This window comes from Nannospalax galili, unplaced genomic scaffold, assembly GCF_000622305.1.
Source record: "Nannospalax galili isolate Female #2095 unplaced genomic scaffold, S.galili_v1.0 scaffold1055, whole genome shotgun sequence".
Taxonomy (NCBI): domain Eukaryota; kingdom Metazoa; phylum Chordata; class Mammalia; order Rodentia; family Spalacidae; genus Nannospalax; species Nannospalax galili.
Window position 1 is genome coordinate 62,100 of NW_008337140.1, and position 16,303 is coordinate 78,402.

Below are 16,303 nucleotides of genomic sequence, written 5' to 3' on the forward strand. Positions count from 1 at the left end.
TAGAGTAGGCTGGGTGTGCTGTAATCCCAGCAGTTGACAGGCAGAAAAGCCACCTGGTTTATATAGTGTAAGACCATCCGGGGCCTATATATTGAGATCCTGTCTTTTAATAAGATTGATTAGTATCTTTTTCTTCTTTGGTCTCCCTGTTGCTTCAGCTGACCTGAAACTCACTATGTAGATGAGGATGGCCTTGAATTCAGAAATCTGCCTGCCTCTGCCTCCTGAGTGCTGGGAACAAAGGTGTGCACCACCACACCTGGCTCAATATAAAATCAGCCAATTGGTAGCATCCATTTTCCTTCAAAATCACCATTATTGGACCAACAAAATAGCTCACTGGATAAAGGTACCTACCACCAAGTCTGATGATCTGAGTTTGATCCCTGTGACATACACGGTGGAAGAAGAAAACCAGTTTCTGGAAATTGAATGGTCCTCTGAGAACTATACATGCAGACTAAGTAAATAAATGTAATTTTTAAAATCCCCAATGTTCCCCTGCTCCTCAGAACTGAAAGTAGGCAAGTTCTCTACCACTGAGCATCTTCCCCAACCCCTTCTTTAACATTCACTAGCCATATCTTTTTTTTTCTTTTCGTCTTTTTAAGACAGGGTCTCCCTGAAGCCTCAGCTGGCCTGGAACTCACTCTGTAGACCAGGCTGGCTGTGAACTCACAGAGATCTGCCTGCCTCTGCCTCCCAGGGCTGGGACTACAGGCCTGTGCCATATCCTTAATGTTCCCCTTAGTTACTGTCTTCTAAAAACCTTTGGTATAGACCATTGTTCAGTATTAACTCATCCTCCTGGCCATCTCAACCTCTGCTAATCTTTCAACATCCATGTCGATGACCCACCACCTCCTCAGCTCCTTGCTTCCTACTTCTAGCACTCTTTCCTTTTTATGCCATTTTAGCTTTGTACTCTTCCATTCTCCATGCGATTGTCATCCTTGTGTTTGATATTGCCAGTAACTCCACCATCTCTAAAATCTCTCGTCATTTTTCATAGCTTCCTGATATTTGAACTCATCAAAACCTCCAAACCATTAAATATACTTTTTAATGTTTTTTCATATTTTTATTTCTCTTTTAAAATATTTTTATTTTATGTGTATGTTTTCCCTGCTTGTATGTAAGTGTACTCCTGTCATGCCAATGCCCACAGAGATCAGAAAAGGGTATTGGATCACCTATAACTGGAGTTATGGACAGTTGTTAGCTGCCATGTGGGTGGTGGTAATCGAACCCAGGTCTTCTGCTCCAACAGCCAGTGCTCTTAACTGCTGAACCATCTCTCCAGCCTCCCCGTTTCCAGTCTCGGCTTTTTTTTTTTTTAATATTGGTAAGTGCACCCATTTCTTGCAATGTCCATGGAAGACAGACGATGTTGTTGGATCCCCTGGGACTGGAGTTTCAGACAGTTGTTAGCTGTCATTTGGGGGGTGGGATTCAAACCCAGGTCTTCTGCAAGAACGACCAGTGTTCTTAACTGCTGAGCCATCATCTCTCCTAAAATTTGGGTTTTTTTTTTTTTCGGTCTTTTTTTGAGATAGGGTCTCCGTGTAGCCCTAGGTGGCCTGGAACTCACTATGTAGACCAAGCTGGCCTTGAACTCACAGAGATCCACCTGCCTCTGCCTCCCGAGTGCTGGGATTAAAGGCGAGCGCCACCACGCCTGGCCAGTCTCGGCTTTTTAAGACAATCTCCTGTAGCCCAGGCTGACCTTGAACTCTTGATCCTCCTGCTTCCACCTCCTGCAGGCTAGAACTATAGGCTCTGCATCACATCGATGGCCTGGCTGTTGCATTGCCTTCTTATATTCATAATTAATTTGTCTTGTGTTTTAGATATTATAATTTCCTATAAATATTAAGTCCTTGTTTTTCTCTATCACACTAACCTGGTAAAACCTACACTCTAGTTGACTCCAACAATTCAGCTTCTTTCACAGATCTTGAAGCTTTTGAATTAAATTCTGCTTTGTTTTGGCTTCTTTAAACTTAAAAAAAAAACGGGCGTGGTGGCACATGCCTGTAGTACCAGCACTTGGGAGGCAGAGGCAGGTTGATCTCTGTGAGTTCAAGGCCTGCCCGGTCTACATAGTGAGTTCCAGGCCAGCTGGAGCTGTAGGGAGACCCTTTCTCAAAAAATCCAAAATAAATTAGTTAATTAATTTAATTTTAAAAAATTTGGGGGGGATCTTTTAGAGACAGGGTCTCCCTGTAGCCCCAGCTGGCCCGGAACTCACAGGGATCCATCTGCTTCTGCCGGGATTAAAGGAGTGCAACACCATGCCTGGCTTTTGTAATTTTTTTTTCTTTTTTTTTGGTCTTTTTGAGACAGGGTCTCCCTGCAGCCCCAGCTGTCCTGGAACTCACTATGTAGACCAGGCTGGCCTTGAACTCACAGAGATCTGCCTGCCTCTGCCTCCCAAGTGCTGGGATTAAAGGAGTGCACCACCACGGCCGGCTTATTTTTATCATTTTCACTTACATGTATGTGATCTGTGTGTGTCAATTTGAATGAATGCCATGTTTGTGTAGGTGCCTGCAGAGATCAGAAGAGGCCATCAGATACCCCAGAGCTGGAGTTATAGGCAGCTAGGAGCCACGTGACATGGGTGCTAGGAGCTGGAGTTATAGGTGGTTATGAGCCACCTGATGTGGGTGCTGGGAACTGAACTTGAACTTGAGCCATTTCTCCAGCCCTATTTTTATTTTTTTAATTTGTTTGCTTGGGTGGTATGGGTGTGAATGTGGGTGAGCGCATGCTTCTACACACACAGGTCAGAGTTAGCTCTTTTCTTCCACCATATGTCAGTCAGGCTTGGGCAGCAAGCACCTTCACCCACTGAGTCATCTCCCTAGCCCTCTATTTTTGTTCTTTTAAGAGTATCATGTAGCCCAGGCTGGCCTGGAGCCTGCTTTGTAGCCAAGGGTGGTCTTAAATTCCTAATCCTACACCTATCAAGTGCTGGAGTTATAGGTGTGTGCCACCACATCCAGCTCATAAAAAAGCTTTTAAATCAAGTTGTTTTTATTCAAGGACTCCATTTCTACTCTAGCCACACACCTCCTAAACTGTTGCCAAGGATACTCAGTCCCTGTGTTGACAAATCCAGTAAATACCTCTCTGTATTTGTCTTTTTACCTATCAGCAGTGTCCAGCACAGATGGCACTCTCTTTCTGGGGATACTCCCATGGCCTTGTGTGACACTGCACTCTTGATTTTCTTCCCGCCTCACTGTTTATATTCATTCCCTGTCTTCCTTTGTATGACTCTAAATGTTATGGTTTATTTTTTATTTTTTGTTTTGTTTTGTTTGGAACAGGATTTTCCTGTAGCTGTAGCCCCTTCTGCCCTGGAACTTGTTATGTGGACCAGGCTGGCTTCAATCCCACAGAGATCCGTCTGCCTCTGCCTCCAGAGTGCCGGGATCAAGGACGTGCACCACCACGCCCAGCATTGTTTAATTATTTTTTAACTTTGTAAAAAAAGATTTCGATTTTTTTTTTTTTTGTCATTTTGAGACAGGGTCTCCCTGTAGTCCCAGCTGACCTGACCTCACTATGTAGACCAGGCTAGGCTCTGCCTCCCAAGTGCTAAGATTTTGATTTTTTATGTGTGTTTTTCCTGCAGTTACATGCACCATTTGCATGTTACACATACCACGCGCATGTCTGATGCCTGCAGGGGCCAGAAGAGGACATTAGATTCCCTGGAACTGGAGTCTCAGACTGTTGTGAATGCTGCCAACTAAACCTGGGTCCTCTGGGAGGACCAGTAAGTGTTCCTAACCACTGAGCCATCTCTCCAGCCTCCCTAAAAATATTTTTCATTATTGTGTGTGTATGTGGTGTGAAGAGAGGTGCATGGTTGCCACAAATGTACAACTTTGTAGAGTTGCTTCTCTTCTTTCACCTTTGCATGGATTCTGGGGATCAAACTCAGATCATCGGGCTTGCACAGCAAGCTGTGAGGTGCCTCACCGGCACTATTTTTCATTTTGAGCTAGAATCTCTGTTGCCTAGGCTAGCCTTGAACTCATTCAGTAGCCAAGGTAGACTTTGAATTTGTGTGTGTGTCTTTGTGTTCATGTGGGTGTGAGTGCATGTGTGAGCCCTTATGTTGGAAGACAAAGGTTAACCTCAGGTTTCATTCCTAGGGAGCCATCCACTTTATTTTGAGGCAGGTCTCTCTCTCACTGGAAATTGAGGCTTGTTGATCAGGAAAGATTGACCACAGAGCCCCAGGGATCCACCTGTCTCTGCCTCCTCAGTGCTAGGATTACTAGCACTGTGTCCTGCCATTTACATGAATGCTGGATCAAACTCAGAGCCTCTTTGCATAGTAAGCATTTTACTGACTGAGCTTTTTTTTTTTTTTTTTTTTTTTTTTTTTTTTTTTTTATAAATGAGACTGGGTCTCTAACCCAAGCTGGTTTTGAATTTCCTAGGTAGCTGAGAATGATCTTGAACTTCTGTTCTGATCCTCCCATCTCCATCTTTCAAATTTTAGATTACAGACTTGGACTACCACCTCAAGTTTATGGCCTTGAAGTCACCATTCTTCTGTCTGGCCGTTCTTTAACCATGTTTTCTCTTGGCCTACATCATCTATTCATGACTTCAGGGCTGGGAATGTATCTCAGTGGTAAGGTCCTTGCCTAGTGTGTACAAGAGCCTCAATTCATGGCATGGCACTGGGGGTGGGGGCTTCAAATATTATCTAACTTGAAAATCTCCAAGTTCAAGATCCAGAGTAGATCTTTCTTCTGAATTTTCAACTCAGATATCCAATTTTGGAGGCTTAGTTGGGCTCAGATTTCATATGTCCAACCTGGGGCTTTTGACTGTATTGACCATCATTCCCTGGAAATCCTCCAGCAAAATAAATAGTACCAATAAATTCTTCAAAACAAAATCCTGGTGGTACTGAAGCTGGAGAGATGGCTCAGCGGTTAAGAACACTGGCTACTTTTGCAGAGGATCCAGGTTCAATTCCCACACCCACATGGCAGTTAACCATCTAACTCCAGTTCCAGGGGAATCCAATGCCCTCTTTTGACCTCCACAAGTATTGCATGATGCAGGTACACTTATATACATTGCAGGCAATACACTCATACACAAAAATAAAAATAACAAAATATTTTAGAAAACCAAAATCCTAGGGAAAAATAAGCCTAAGATTCATTCCCCTTATAGGAACTTTTTGTCTTTTTGATCTGGAGTCTCCCTGAAACCCCAACTGGCCTGGAACTCGCTATGTAGACCAGGCTGGACTCAGTCTCACAGAGATTCACCTACCTTTGCCTCTCAAGTGAGCCACCATGCTGGATTTCTTAAAGAATATTTTATTTACAGCCGGGCATGATGCTGTACGCCTTTAATCCCAGCACTTGGGAGGCAGAGGTAGGCGGATCTCTGTGAGTTCAAGGTCAGCCTCGTCTACATAGTTCCAGGACAGCTGGGGCTACAGGGAGACCCTGTCTCAAAAAGACCAAAAAAAAAATTTTTATTTTTATTTCATGTGTATGAGTGTATTGCCTGCATGTATGTGAGTGCACCCGTGTCATGCAATGCTGTGGAGGTCAGAAGAGGGCTTTGGATTCCTCTGGAACTGGAGTTAAGGATGATTCATAGCTTGCATGTAGGTGCTGGGAATCAAATCTGGGTCCTCTGCAAGAGAAGTCAATGCTCTTAACCGCTGAGCCATCTCTCCAGCCCCCCCATGCTGGATTCTTTATAACACTTTTAAAAAGTAAATTTTAATGCTGGGCACAATGCCACATACCTTTAATCCCATCACTCAGGAGGCAGAGGCAGGCAGATCTCTGAGTTCAAGGCCTGTCTGGTCTACATAGTGAGTTCCAGGCCAGCTAGGGCTACAGGGAGACCCTGTCTCAAAAAAAGACCAATTAGTTTTACTTCATGTATGAGTGTTTTGCCTGCATGTATGTAAGTACACTGATGTCATGCAGTGCCCATAGACGCAACAGATCCCCTGGAGCTAGAGTTAACAGATGGTTGTTAGCCACCATGTGGGTGGGTGTTGGGAATTGAACTCTGGTTCTCTACAAGAGCAGCAAGTACTCTTAACCTCTGAGCTATCTCTCCAGCCCATAAGAACTTAAAATAAATATTTTTTATTTTTTAAAAAACTTGTATACATATGAGTGTTTTGCCTGAATATGTGTATGTACCTGTGTTGTGCAATGCTCACAGAGGCAAGAAGAGGGTGTAAGATCCCCTGGGACTGGAGTTACAGGCAGTTGTTAGCTGCCATGTGGGTGCTGGGAATCGAACCAGGGTCCTTGGGAAGAGCAGATAGTGCTCTTGTTTTTGGGTTTTTTTCGTTGTTGTTGTTTGTTTGTTTTTTGAGACAGGGTCTCCCTATAGCCTCAGCTACCCTGGAACTTACTATGTAGACCAGGCTGGCCTCGCTCTCCCAGAGATTCACCTGCCTCTGCCTCCTGAGTGCTGGGATTAAAGGCGTGCACCACCACACCCAGTTAGACAGTACTCTGCTGAATCATCTCTCCAGCCCCCGAATAAGAACTGTTTATGTAGAGAAGTTAAGGGCTGGAGCGATGGCTCAGTGGTTAAGAGCACTTGCTAGTCTTACAGAGGACCCAGGTTCTGTTCCCAACACCCACATGGAGGCTCAAAACCATCTTTAACCCCAGTTCTAGGGGATCCAAACCCTCTTCTGACTTCCGATGGCTCTGTATGCATGTGGTACACTTACATACATACAGTTAAAACACTCTTATATGAGCCAATGTGATGGCACATGCCTTTAATCCTAACAACTAGGGAGACAGAAGCAGGTAGAGCTCTGTAAGTTCAAGGCCAGCCTGTTCTCCATAGCAAGTTCTAGGCCAGCCAGGGTTACATAGTGAGACCCTGTCTCAAAAAAAAAAAAAACAAAACCAGGGTCAGAGAGATGGCTCAACAGAACACTGGTTCTTGCAGAAGACCCGAGTTCGAATCCCAGCACCCACATGGCAGCTCACAACTGTCCGTAACTCCAGTCCCAGGGGATCTGACAGCCTCTTCTGACCTCCGAGGGCCTTGCACGACATGGGTGCACTTACCTACATGCAGGCAATACACGCATACACATAAAATAAAAATAATAAAAGTTTTTAGATGTTTAAAAAAAACAAAACCCTCATACACATAAAAAAATAAAAACTCAAACTTCTGCCAGGTGTGGTGGTGCACGCCTTTAATCCCAGCACTTGGGAGGCAGAGGCAGGAGGATCTCTGTGTGTTCAAGGCCAGCCTGGTCTACATAGGAAGTTCCAGGACAGCTCAGGCTACAGGGAGACCCTGTCTCAAAAAGACCAAAAAAAAAACCACCTCAAACTTTACCTGAAAAATACATACACCTGCCAGGTGTGGTGGTACATGCCTTTAGAACCAGTACTCAGGAGGTAGAGACAGGTGGATCTCTGTGAGATCGAGGCCAGCCTAGTCTACTATCAAGTTTCAGGCCAGCTGTGGCTATAGGGAGACACTGTCTCAAACAAAACACAACAAAACCATATACACCTACGAAACATTTTCAAAGCCTGACTTGATTTACATCTCTACTCTCCCTTCCCTCCCTTATTTAAATCTCCCTCCCTTTCTTCCTTTCAGTTTTGGTTTCTTTATTTGTTCGAATTTGTCTGCTTTCTGTTACTGAATCATATGCTGCAGCTCAGGCTTGCCTGGGACTCAGCATGATGTCATAGCCCAGGCTGCCATCAGACAGGCAATCCTGCCTTGCCCCACCTCCCAAGTGCTGCAATTACAAGCTGAACCACTACTTCCCACATTCCCCCTCTCTACACTGTAGCTCCTCACATCCTTCAGCCTAAACTCCAACCATTCTCAAGCATTATCAAGGGGCTTCATCTGCATGATTTTGTGTGCTGCTGGGGGGCTGACCCAGGACTCCTGCACCTGCAATCTACTGTGGAGCTAATCCCACACTGCAGCCCTAGCTGCATGCATGCTTGGAGCTATTTGTACTTACTCTTGACTCAGCCTGGAGTACTCCTCCCCTCACCTTTTGTAAAACTATCTCCCTTTCTTCCACCTCAGCTTGAAAGTTACCTCCACAAGGCCCTCTGTATCACAACTAGACCTCCCCTCTGTTACACCCCCTGTAACTGGTACATGATGAAATGGACAGACTTCTACAATTTGCATTCATCTTTTTTTTTTTTTTTCTTCTGGTAGTTGAAATTGAGCTCAGGGTCTTGCATATGCTCTATTACCATCTCGGAGCAGCCCTAGCCTTCATCTTTGAAAAACATTTGAAATTGGTTCCACTATGTTTCTACACTGCTCTATTGTGTGTCTGCCCCATTAAATTGGGACTCTGAGTTCTTCAAGGCTTTATCTCTGGCCCCTCACACAGACACTAGCACAAAGATACTTAGTATTTCCTGAATGAATGAAAGCATACCAGAGAGTCTGCAGGATGTCCCAGAGTCCTTCTTATTTATTTATTTATTTATTTATTTATTTAGTTAGTTAGTTAGTTAGTTAGTTAGTTAGTTAGTTAGCTAGCTAGGATTTTGCTGTGTATCCCAAGATAGCTTTGAACTCAGAGCCATCCTGCTCAGTGTCTTAAGGGCTGGGATTTTGAGTGTGTACCACCACACCAACTTCAGATCCTTCACTTTTTTGATGGTCTGTAACACAGTACAGCACTTTAGTATTGAGGACTATGTAAAGTGGTTAGTACTTTCTAGTACTCAGTAAACACCAGGTATTACAAAAAAACAAAGTCACAGATCTCTGAAGTCACTGAGTGTGGTAGCCCAGAAGACAGATGATGGTGAGTAGGAAACATCTACTTAGTATAGTCTAGGAAGTTTGTAGTATGCTTTAGATGAAAGTGTTAATCTTTGGATTTAACAACATATTAAAGGAATGAGCTGGGAATGGTGGCCCATGCTTGTAATCCCAGCACTCAGGAAACAAAGGATCGCTACAGGTGCAAGGCCAACCTGGGATACATGACAAGACCTTGTTTCAAAGAAAAAACATCAAGGTGCATGCCACCATCCCCAGAAGCATGAGGGTAATTTAAAAAAAAAAAAAACACAAAACTTTATTTGGGACTGGGGATGTGACTTAGTTGTGCTTGCCTAGCATGCATGGTTGAGACCCTACCACTGCCTGAAACCTGTCGTGGTGGCACACACCTGTGATCTCAGTACTCAGGAGGTGGATGCAAGAAGACCAGAAGTTCAGGGTCAACTACATTGTATATTCGAATCTAGTGTGGCTATGAGACCACATCTCAAAAACAAATTGAAAACATCTTTATTGTTTTATTATTTTTATTTTCTGTGCATGAATGTATTGCCCGCATGTAGGTAAGTGCACCTGTGTTGTACAATGCCCACGGAAGGACAGAAGAGGCTGTCGGATCCCCTGGAACTGGAGTCACAGTTGTTACCTGCCATGTGGGTGCTGCAATTCAAACCTGGGTCTTCTGCAAGAACAGCCAGTGTTCTTAACCGCCGAGCCATCTCTCCAGCCCTTGCCCTGTGTCTTAAGTGACCATGCTTTTGTCTCCATCAGCTGGCTCTTCGGCACCTTCGTCAGAGTAGTTAATACGGAGTGTTGCAATGAGAGCGATGTTTAAGCTGCCTGGCAGCACTCAGGCACCAACAGTCCAGAAGGATGCTCCACGTATGAGGGCAACCCTCGCTTGCCTCTGAGCAACTGCAGAGTCCAGCCTGCTATTCTCCATGCATCACAGCTCCATGGGCTGATCAAAGGCCTGTTTCTGCCACAGGCCTTGTTCCCCAGGGGCAGGACACTGCCTGTTTTCTTTGGCCCCTAGACAGAGTATAGTGAACTTTCAGCTAATAAAAAAAAAGCCCACTGGGGACCTGCCATATGAGCCAGAGCAGTTTGGTGGTGGGTTTTGTTTTGTGGTGGCTTGAGGTTTTTCTCCTTCTAACTGTCTTTTTTACAGGTATGTTGTACAATGCCCACGGAAGGACAGAAGAGGCTGTCGGATCCCCTGGAACTGGAGTCACAGTTGTTACCTGCCATGTGGGTGCTGCAATTCAAACCTGGGTCTTCTGCAAGAACAGCCAGTGTTCTTAACCGCCGAGCCATCTCTCCAGCCCTTGAAAGCATCTTTATTTTGCTGACTAGAAAATATTCAGATTAGATTGTGCCAGTCCCTTGAGTTTCAACAAGGCTGAGTGACACCTCAGAATGAGACATACCAAACTAGACCCAGCTTCAATCAATGTTACTACTACTTATCTGATATTTGTGCATTTCACATTGACAAGTCATGCCTTATGTGAGGTGAAAGACAGTGGGGAACTGCTTGTAGACAAGCTGTCTAGCCATGTGTTCCAGAAAACCTAGCACAACATCACAGCATAGGTCCACCAGCCCATACAAGCTAGCTGTATCATCAACATGGTTGTGGGCCAGCTCAGACACCATTGCCATCGTGGAGTTCCACCAGATGTTCCTATTAAAGAACAGCAGCCATGTTTGGGTATGTACCAGTGACACAATCAGGCCTTCCCTGCTCTCCTTCAGCTCACTTCCTCCCCTTGAGACACTCAAGATTTCTCTTCTCTTTCCTCTTCCTGAAACTGTCACCCTCTTCCAGATGGTCCAAATATCATACACAAACAAGCACTACCAAAGTAGGAGTGGGCACAGTATGTCATAGCCACCAGCTTCTTGCCTCTGCCTTCCATGACCTAGGATTAGAGGCATACGCCCAACCTGTATTTAGATTCTAACTGTCATCCCACTTTGTGGTAGAAACTTGATAAACTGTGCACATATCATGAGGGCAGTAACGATGCTTCTTTCTGGTACTTTTTGTCTGTTTTTGAGAATTTTAAATATTTTTTTCTATTTGTGTGTGTGTGTGTGTGTGTGTGTGTGTGTGTGAAATCACTTGATCATTTATGCATATGCCCTGGCATGCTTGTGGAGTCAGAGGACAACTTGTGGGAGTCAATTTTCTCCTTCTACCATGTGAGTTCCGGGGATCAAACTCAAGTTGTCAGGCTTTGTGGCAGGTTCCCCCACTCTCTGAGCTGTTACCCCCGCCCTCCCACTTTTTTGAGAAAGGATCTCTCACTCTGTTGCCAGGCTGGCATTCAATCAATCCTTGGCAATCTCCTGGCTTCAGCCTCTTAAACGCTAGGATTACAGGTGTGAGTCACTGCACTGGGCTCTGAACTTCTCTTTCAACCACAAAAATCCCAGAGCCCAATAGTGGGATAGTCAATGTGTATTTGAATGAATGAATGAATGAATGAATCCATTAACTTTCCTTTTCCAAACCACTGATGGATGTCCCCAGACATAAATGATTAATTTCAGATATTAAACACAACTCTGCAGTTCAAGTGTATGGTAAATTATCCTGCTTGAACAGCACAGGCAACAATCTTCACCTTGTAGTACTCTGAATGTGGGTGATCCTACAATTCAAACACTGTAATTACAATAAATGAAATTATAGTTATCCTCTGGTTTGAGTTTTTATGAGGCCTGGAAGGATAGGGGATGGAGATAATATACTCGATGAATCATATTGCTGCTCCCTAATGAACATTAATTGAATTGACTAAATTTACGTCTTCAATTGAACCCGAGTGAGGCCTTGAGAAACCATAACATTGGTCCGCGCGTATTAATTTAGCTTCGTGATTCTCACTTCCAGCTTTCCTCAGGCCACTCATTTTTGGGTATATCAGCATTTGTCCCTGGAGTACCATTCACCCAAAAGAGACCTGAAATTATTTGGTTTGGGGACAGAAAAGGGAGGAGGCAAGGAGAGGATCTAAGCTCTCAAACTTACCTCTCTGCACCACCCTTCAGGAAGTGGTTCCAGCATGGGTTCAAGTGGCAAACTCTAAAGGTGCAGTGAAGATCCTCACCACTAGGTGTCTCAGTGGCCGTGCCACATCTGTCATCACCTTAGAAAACAGGCAGCTCCACACCCTCCATTACTCCTTTGTTACTGAACCTCCAAGCCACAGATCTTTCTGAAAGGGTTGATTTCAGTGCTTGGGTCACATTTTCCAGCAGCTCTTATCGGTATGTAGACGCCATTCTTAATAACACAAACACTGGGTGAGCAGCTGCCTCTTGCTGCTTTCCTTTCTCTAGGGATAACATACTGTTTGCAGCACATTTATTTCATTATTTCTATATGGATAGAGTTCTTTGAGGTGGGTGGGGGAAGTGGTCTTCCTTAGCGTACTTGGAATGATCAAGATGAGTGGTCTGAGCGATCTGTTACCCCCACAGTGACCTAAATGTCCTTCCAGTCTTTTCTGTAGTTACTTTCATCTTAAAAGCATGGATCACACTTCAACTGCTCTTAAATTTATTGCTTAGACTGATTTTTAAAGGTGAAAAAAAAAGCTAGAGTATAAAGAATTACTAAATGGAAGAAGACAACTCAGAGGCAGAGTCTGTATGTATGAATTTTTGCCATAAGAAAACATTAGAGCTGGGCATGGTGGCGCACGCCTTTAATGCCAGCACTCAGAGGCAGAGGCAGGTGGATCTCTCTGAGTTCAAGTCCAGTGTGGCCTACAGAGTGAGTTCCATGCCAGCTGGAGCTACAGGGAGACCCTGTCTCAAAAAGACCAAAATAATAATAATAATAATAATAATAATAAATAAAATACTTTTAAAAATAATTAATTACTTAATTTTGTCTTTTAGAGACAGGATCTCCCTGCAGCCCCAGCTTGCCTGGAACTCACTATGTAGACCAGGCTGGCCTCAGTCTCACAGAGATCTGCACGTCTCTGCCTCCCGAGTGCTGGGATTAAAGGCGTGAGCACCATGCCAGGCTCATAGTGTTTTTTTTTTGTTTTTTTTTACATAAGTGTGTATCTATGGGAGTGTATACTACAGATGTGTCCACAGAAGCCAGAAAAGGTCATCAAATCACCTGGAGCTGGAGTCAAGTAATTGTGAGCAACCTGATATGGATGCTGAGAACCAAACTTGGGTCTTCTGCAAGAACATTATGTACCCTTAACCACTGAGACATATCTTCATCCCTTTTAAAATATTTTTAAATTTTTTAAAAAATATTTTATATTTAAATTTTATTTGTATGAATGCATTGCCAGCATTTATGTAAGTATACCTAGATTGGGGTTGGAGAGATAGTTCAACAGTTAAAAAGCACATGAGGACAACATGGCAGCTCACAACTATAATTCCAGTTCCAGGGGACCCAGTCCCCTCCTCTGGCCTCCATGGACACAAGGCATACACGTGGTGTACATACATACAGGCAAAACACACACAAAAAATATAAATTTTTTTTTTTTTTTTGGTCTTTTTGAGACAGGGTCTCCTTGCAGCCCCAGCTGTCCTGGAACTCACTAAGTAGACCAGGCTGGCCTTGAACTCACAAAGATCTGCCTGCCTCTGCCTCCCGAGTGCTGGGACTAAAGGCATGTGCCACCACACTCAGAAAATCTTTTTTTTTTTTAATCCCTTATTTATGGCTCAGTGGTTAAGAGTACATACTGCTGTTCCTGAGGACCTGAATTTAGTTCCCAGCACCCACATCAGGTGGCTCCAGCTCCAGGGAGATCCAATGCCTTTGTCCTTTGAAGTCATCTATACTCATGTGCACATACTCACACATATAAACACATAATTTTAAAAACTTCCCTATTTAGGCTCCTATTCTGGGCCAGCCTGGTAAATGGACAGAACTGGGAACTGTTATACTGAGTATAGTATCCCAGACTCAGTAAAACAAGCATGCATGTTCTCCCTCATTTGCAGGTCTTAACTCCAACTCTTTAGATGTGAGTAATCTTGCAATAACCACAGGAGGCAGAAAAATAGAAAGGAACCATGGGGTAGACAAAGGAAGAAGGAACTCAAGAGAGGGGATAGTAGGACATAGGCACTATTAAGGAGGAAATGGGGGGGAGTGGGTGATACTTTTATCTGGAGATGGGGAGGAGGGCCTATGCAGGGAAAGAGTGAGAAAAGAGAGATAAGACTTAGGCATGTGAAAAACCAAAGGGAAATATATTATTTCATGAACCTATTGAAAAGTATACATATAGCCGGGTGGGGTGGCACATGCCTGTAGTCCCAGCACTTAGGAGGCAGGGGCGGGCAGAGCTCTGTGAATTCAAGGCCAGCCTGGTCTACATAGTAAGTTCGGGGAAAGCTGGGGCTGCAGGGAAACCTTGTTTCAAAAAGACCAAAAAAAGTACACATGTAATATATATGTGAGTATATGTGTATGACTGAAGGCTATATAACAAAAATCACAGTGCCAGGCAAGGGAAACACCTCCTTTTGAGTTGTCAGAGTAGTCCAAGAGACTCCTAAAATAATGGAGGCTGTAGCTCTTTCCCTTTTTTTTTTTTGAAACAGGGTCTCCCTGTAGCCCCAGCTGACCTGGAACTCACTATGTAGACCAGGCTGGCCTGGAAATCAGAGACCCACCTGCCTCTGCCTCTCAAGTACTGGGATTGAAAGCGTGCACCACCACACCTAGCTGTTTCCCATTTTTTAAAGATAAGACCCTATTGCTGAAGACATCACAGGACTTGGAGAAATTGAGCTGGAACTGACCTGGAAGCTTCTCCCCTGAAGACTAGCTCTCATAGTACCAGAAGATGCTATGCATGTTGCCAAGAGAGAAAACCAGTCAATGGTCCTGTCCAGCTGTAAAGGCACAACAATGACCAGCCCAGTAAAATATCTCTGTTGGTGCAATAGTGACACTTTTATCTTAGGGATAATCAACAGCTGTCTAATTGGACTTAAGGCCTGCTTATTAGGAAGGAATCTATGCATGGTACTGTAAACATAGTCAAGTACACATGCTTGAAGAGGTCATAGACCCTAAAGAGGAACCTAGTACTGCCAGTTTCCTAGATCAATGTAATTTCTTACTGTATTCTAAGTACACATCCTTATATTCATAGGCAGGTGTAGCTCTCACCACTCATCAAAGAAGCTTCTTGTAACAGAGACTATCAAAAAGTTCTACTAAAGGTCAAAACGCAGAGAATAAGTGACTGTGGGGTGTCTAGCCCTAATTGACATCTACAATGCAACCTGTACACCTAAGGCTCAGGGAACATGGAGGAAGAGGGAGTGGAAAGACTGCTAGAACCAGAGGAACAAGATGCCTGCTGGTAGATAATGCATTCTAGACATGATGAGGAAGTTGCACCCATGAAATTTCCACAGTATAATAGCCTAACAAGATATGTATTATGAGAAAACCAGTTGACATGTCGAGGTAGACAGATGAAGAGCTGTAGGCAATAAATGGATGTTGAGGAAGGGAGAATCTCTTTTCTCCAAGGACTAGCTCCCAGATAGGTTATCTAATCCCAAGTGGGCAGCTCACACCAGGTATAGTTGTGCATGCCTTTAATCCCAGCACTTGGGAGGCAGAGGCAGAGGAATCTCTTTGAGATCGAGGCCAGCCTGGTCTACATAGTGAGTTCCAGGCAGGTTGGGGCTAGGCAGACCCTGTCAAAAAACAAAAACAAAAATCAAGTGGTCACCCCTAAACACATGTACACATGAGTACCCCTAAATGGACTCAGTGCATTATATATACATATATATTCATATTTACAAATGTATGTATATATGTAACAATAATAAAAGGACAAGAAATTGAGGGCGACATGGGAGGAGTTGGAAAGGGAACTCGGAGGGGTGAAAATGATGCAAATATAATATTCATGTAAGAAATTATTAAAAATAAAATATTAAAATCCCATTATGTAATAAAAAGAAAATACTACATTTATTGTGTGTGTATGCCTAGCTGTTTTTTCTCTCTGTCTCTTACCACCCACCCCCCAACATGTGGAGGTTAGAGGACAACTTTTAGGAGTCAGTCAGTTCTCTCCTTCTAGCACATGGATCCGAGGGATGGGACTCAGGCCATCAGGTTTGGCAGTGAGTGCCCTCACACAGCCATCTCACCAGACCCTAAATACCTTTTTTTAAAAAATTTATTTAAAAAAAAATTTTTTTTTTTGAAACTTAGCCCCAGCAGGTATGGAACTCAGTGTGGAGACCAGGTTGGACTCCATCTTTTAGAGATCTGCCTGCCTCTGCTTCCTGAGGGCAGGGATGAAAGTCGTGTTCCACCACACCTGGCTTAAAAGCAGTTTGTACAGGTGTTACAAAAATACAAAAATTTGAGGGGTGTGGTGGCACCCACCTTAATCCCAGCACTCGGGAGGCAGAGGCAGGCAGATCTCTGTGAGTTCAAGGC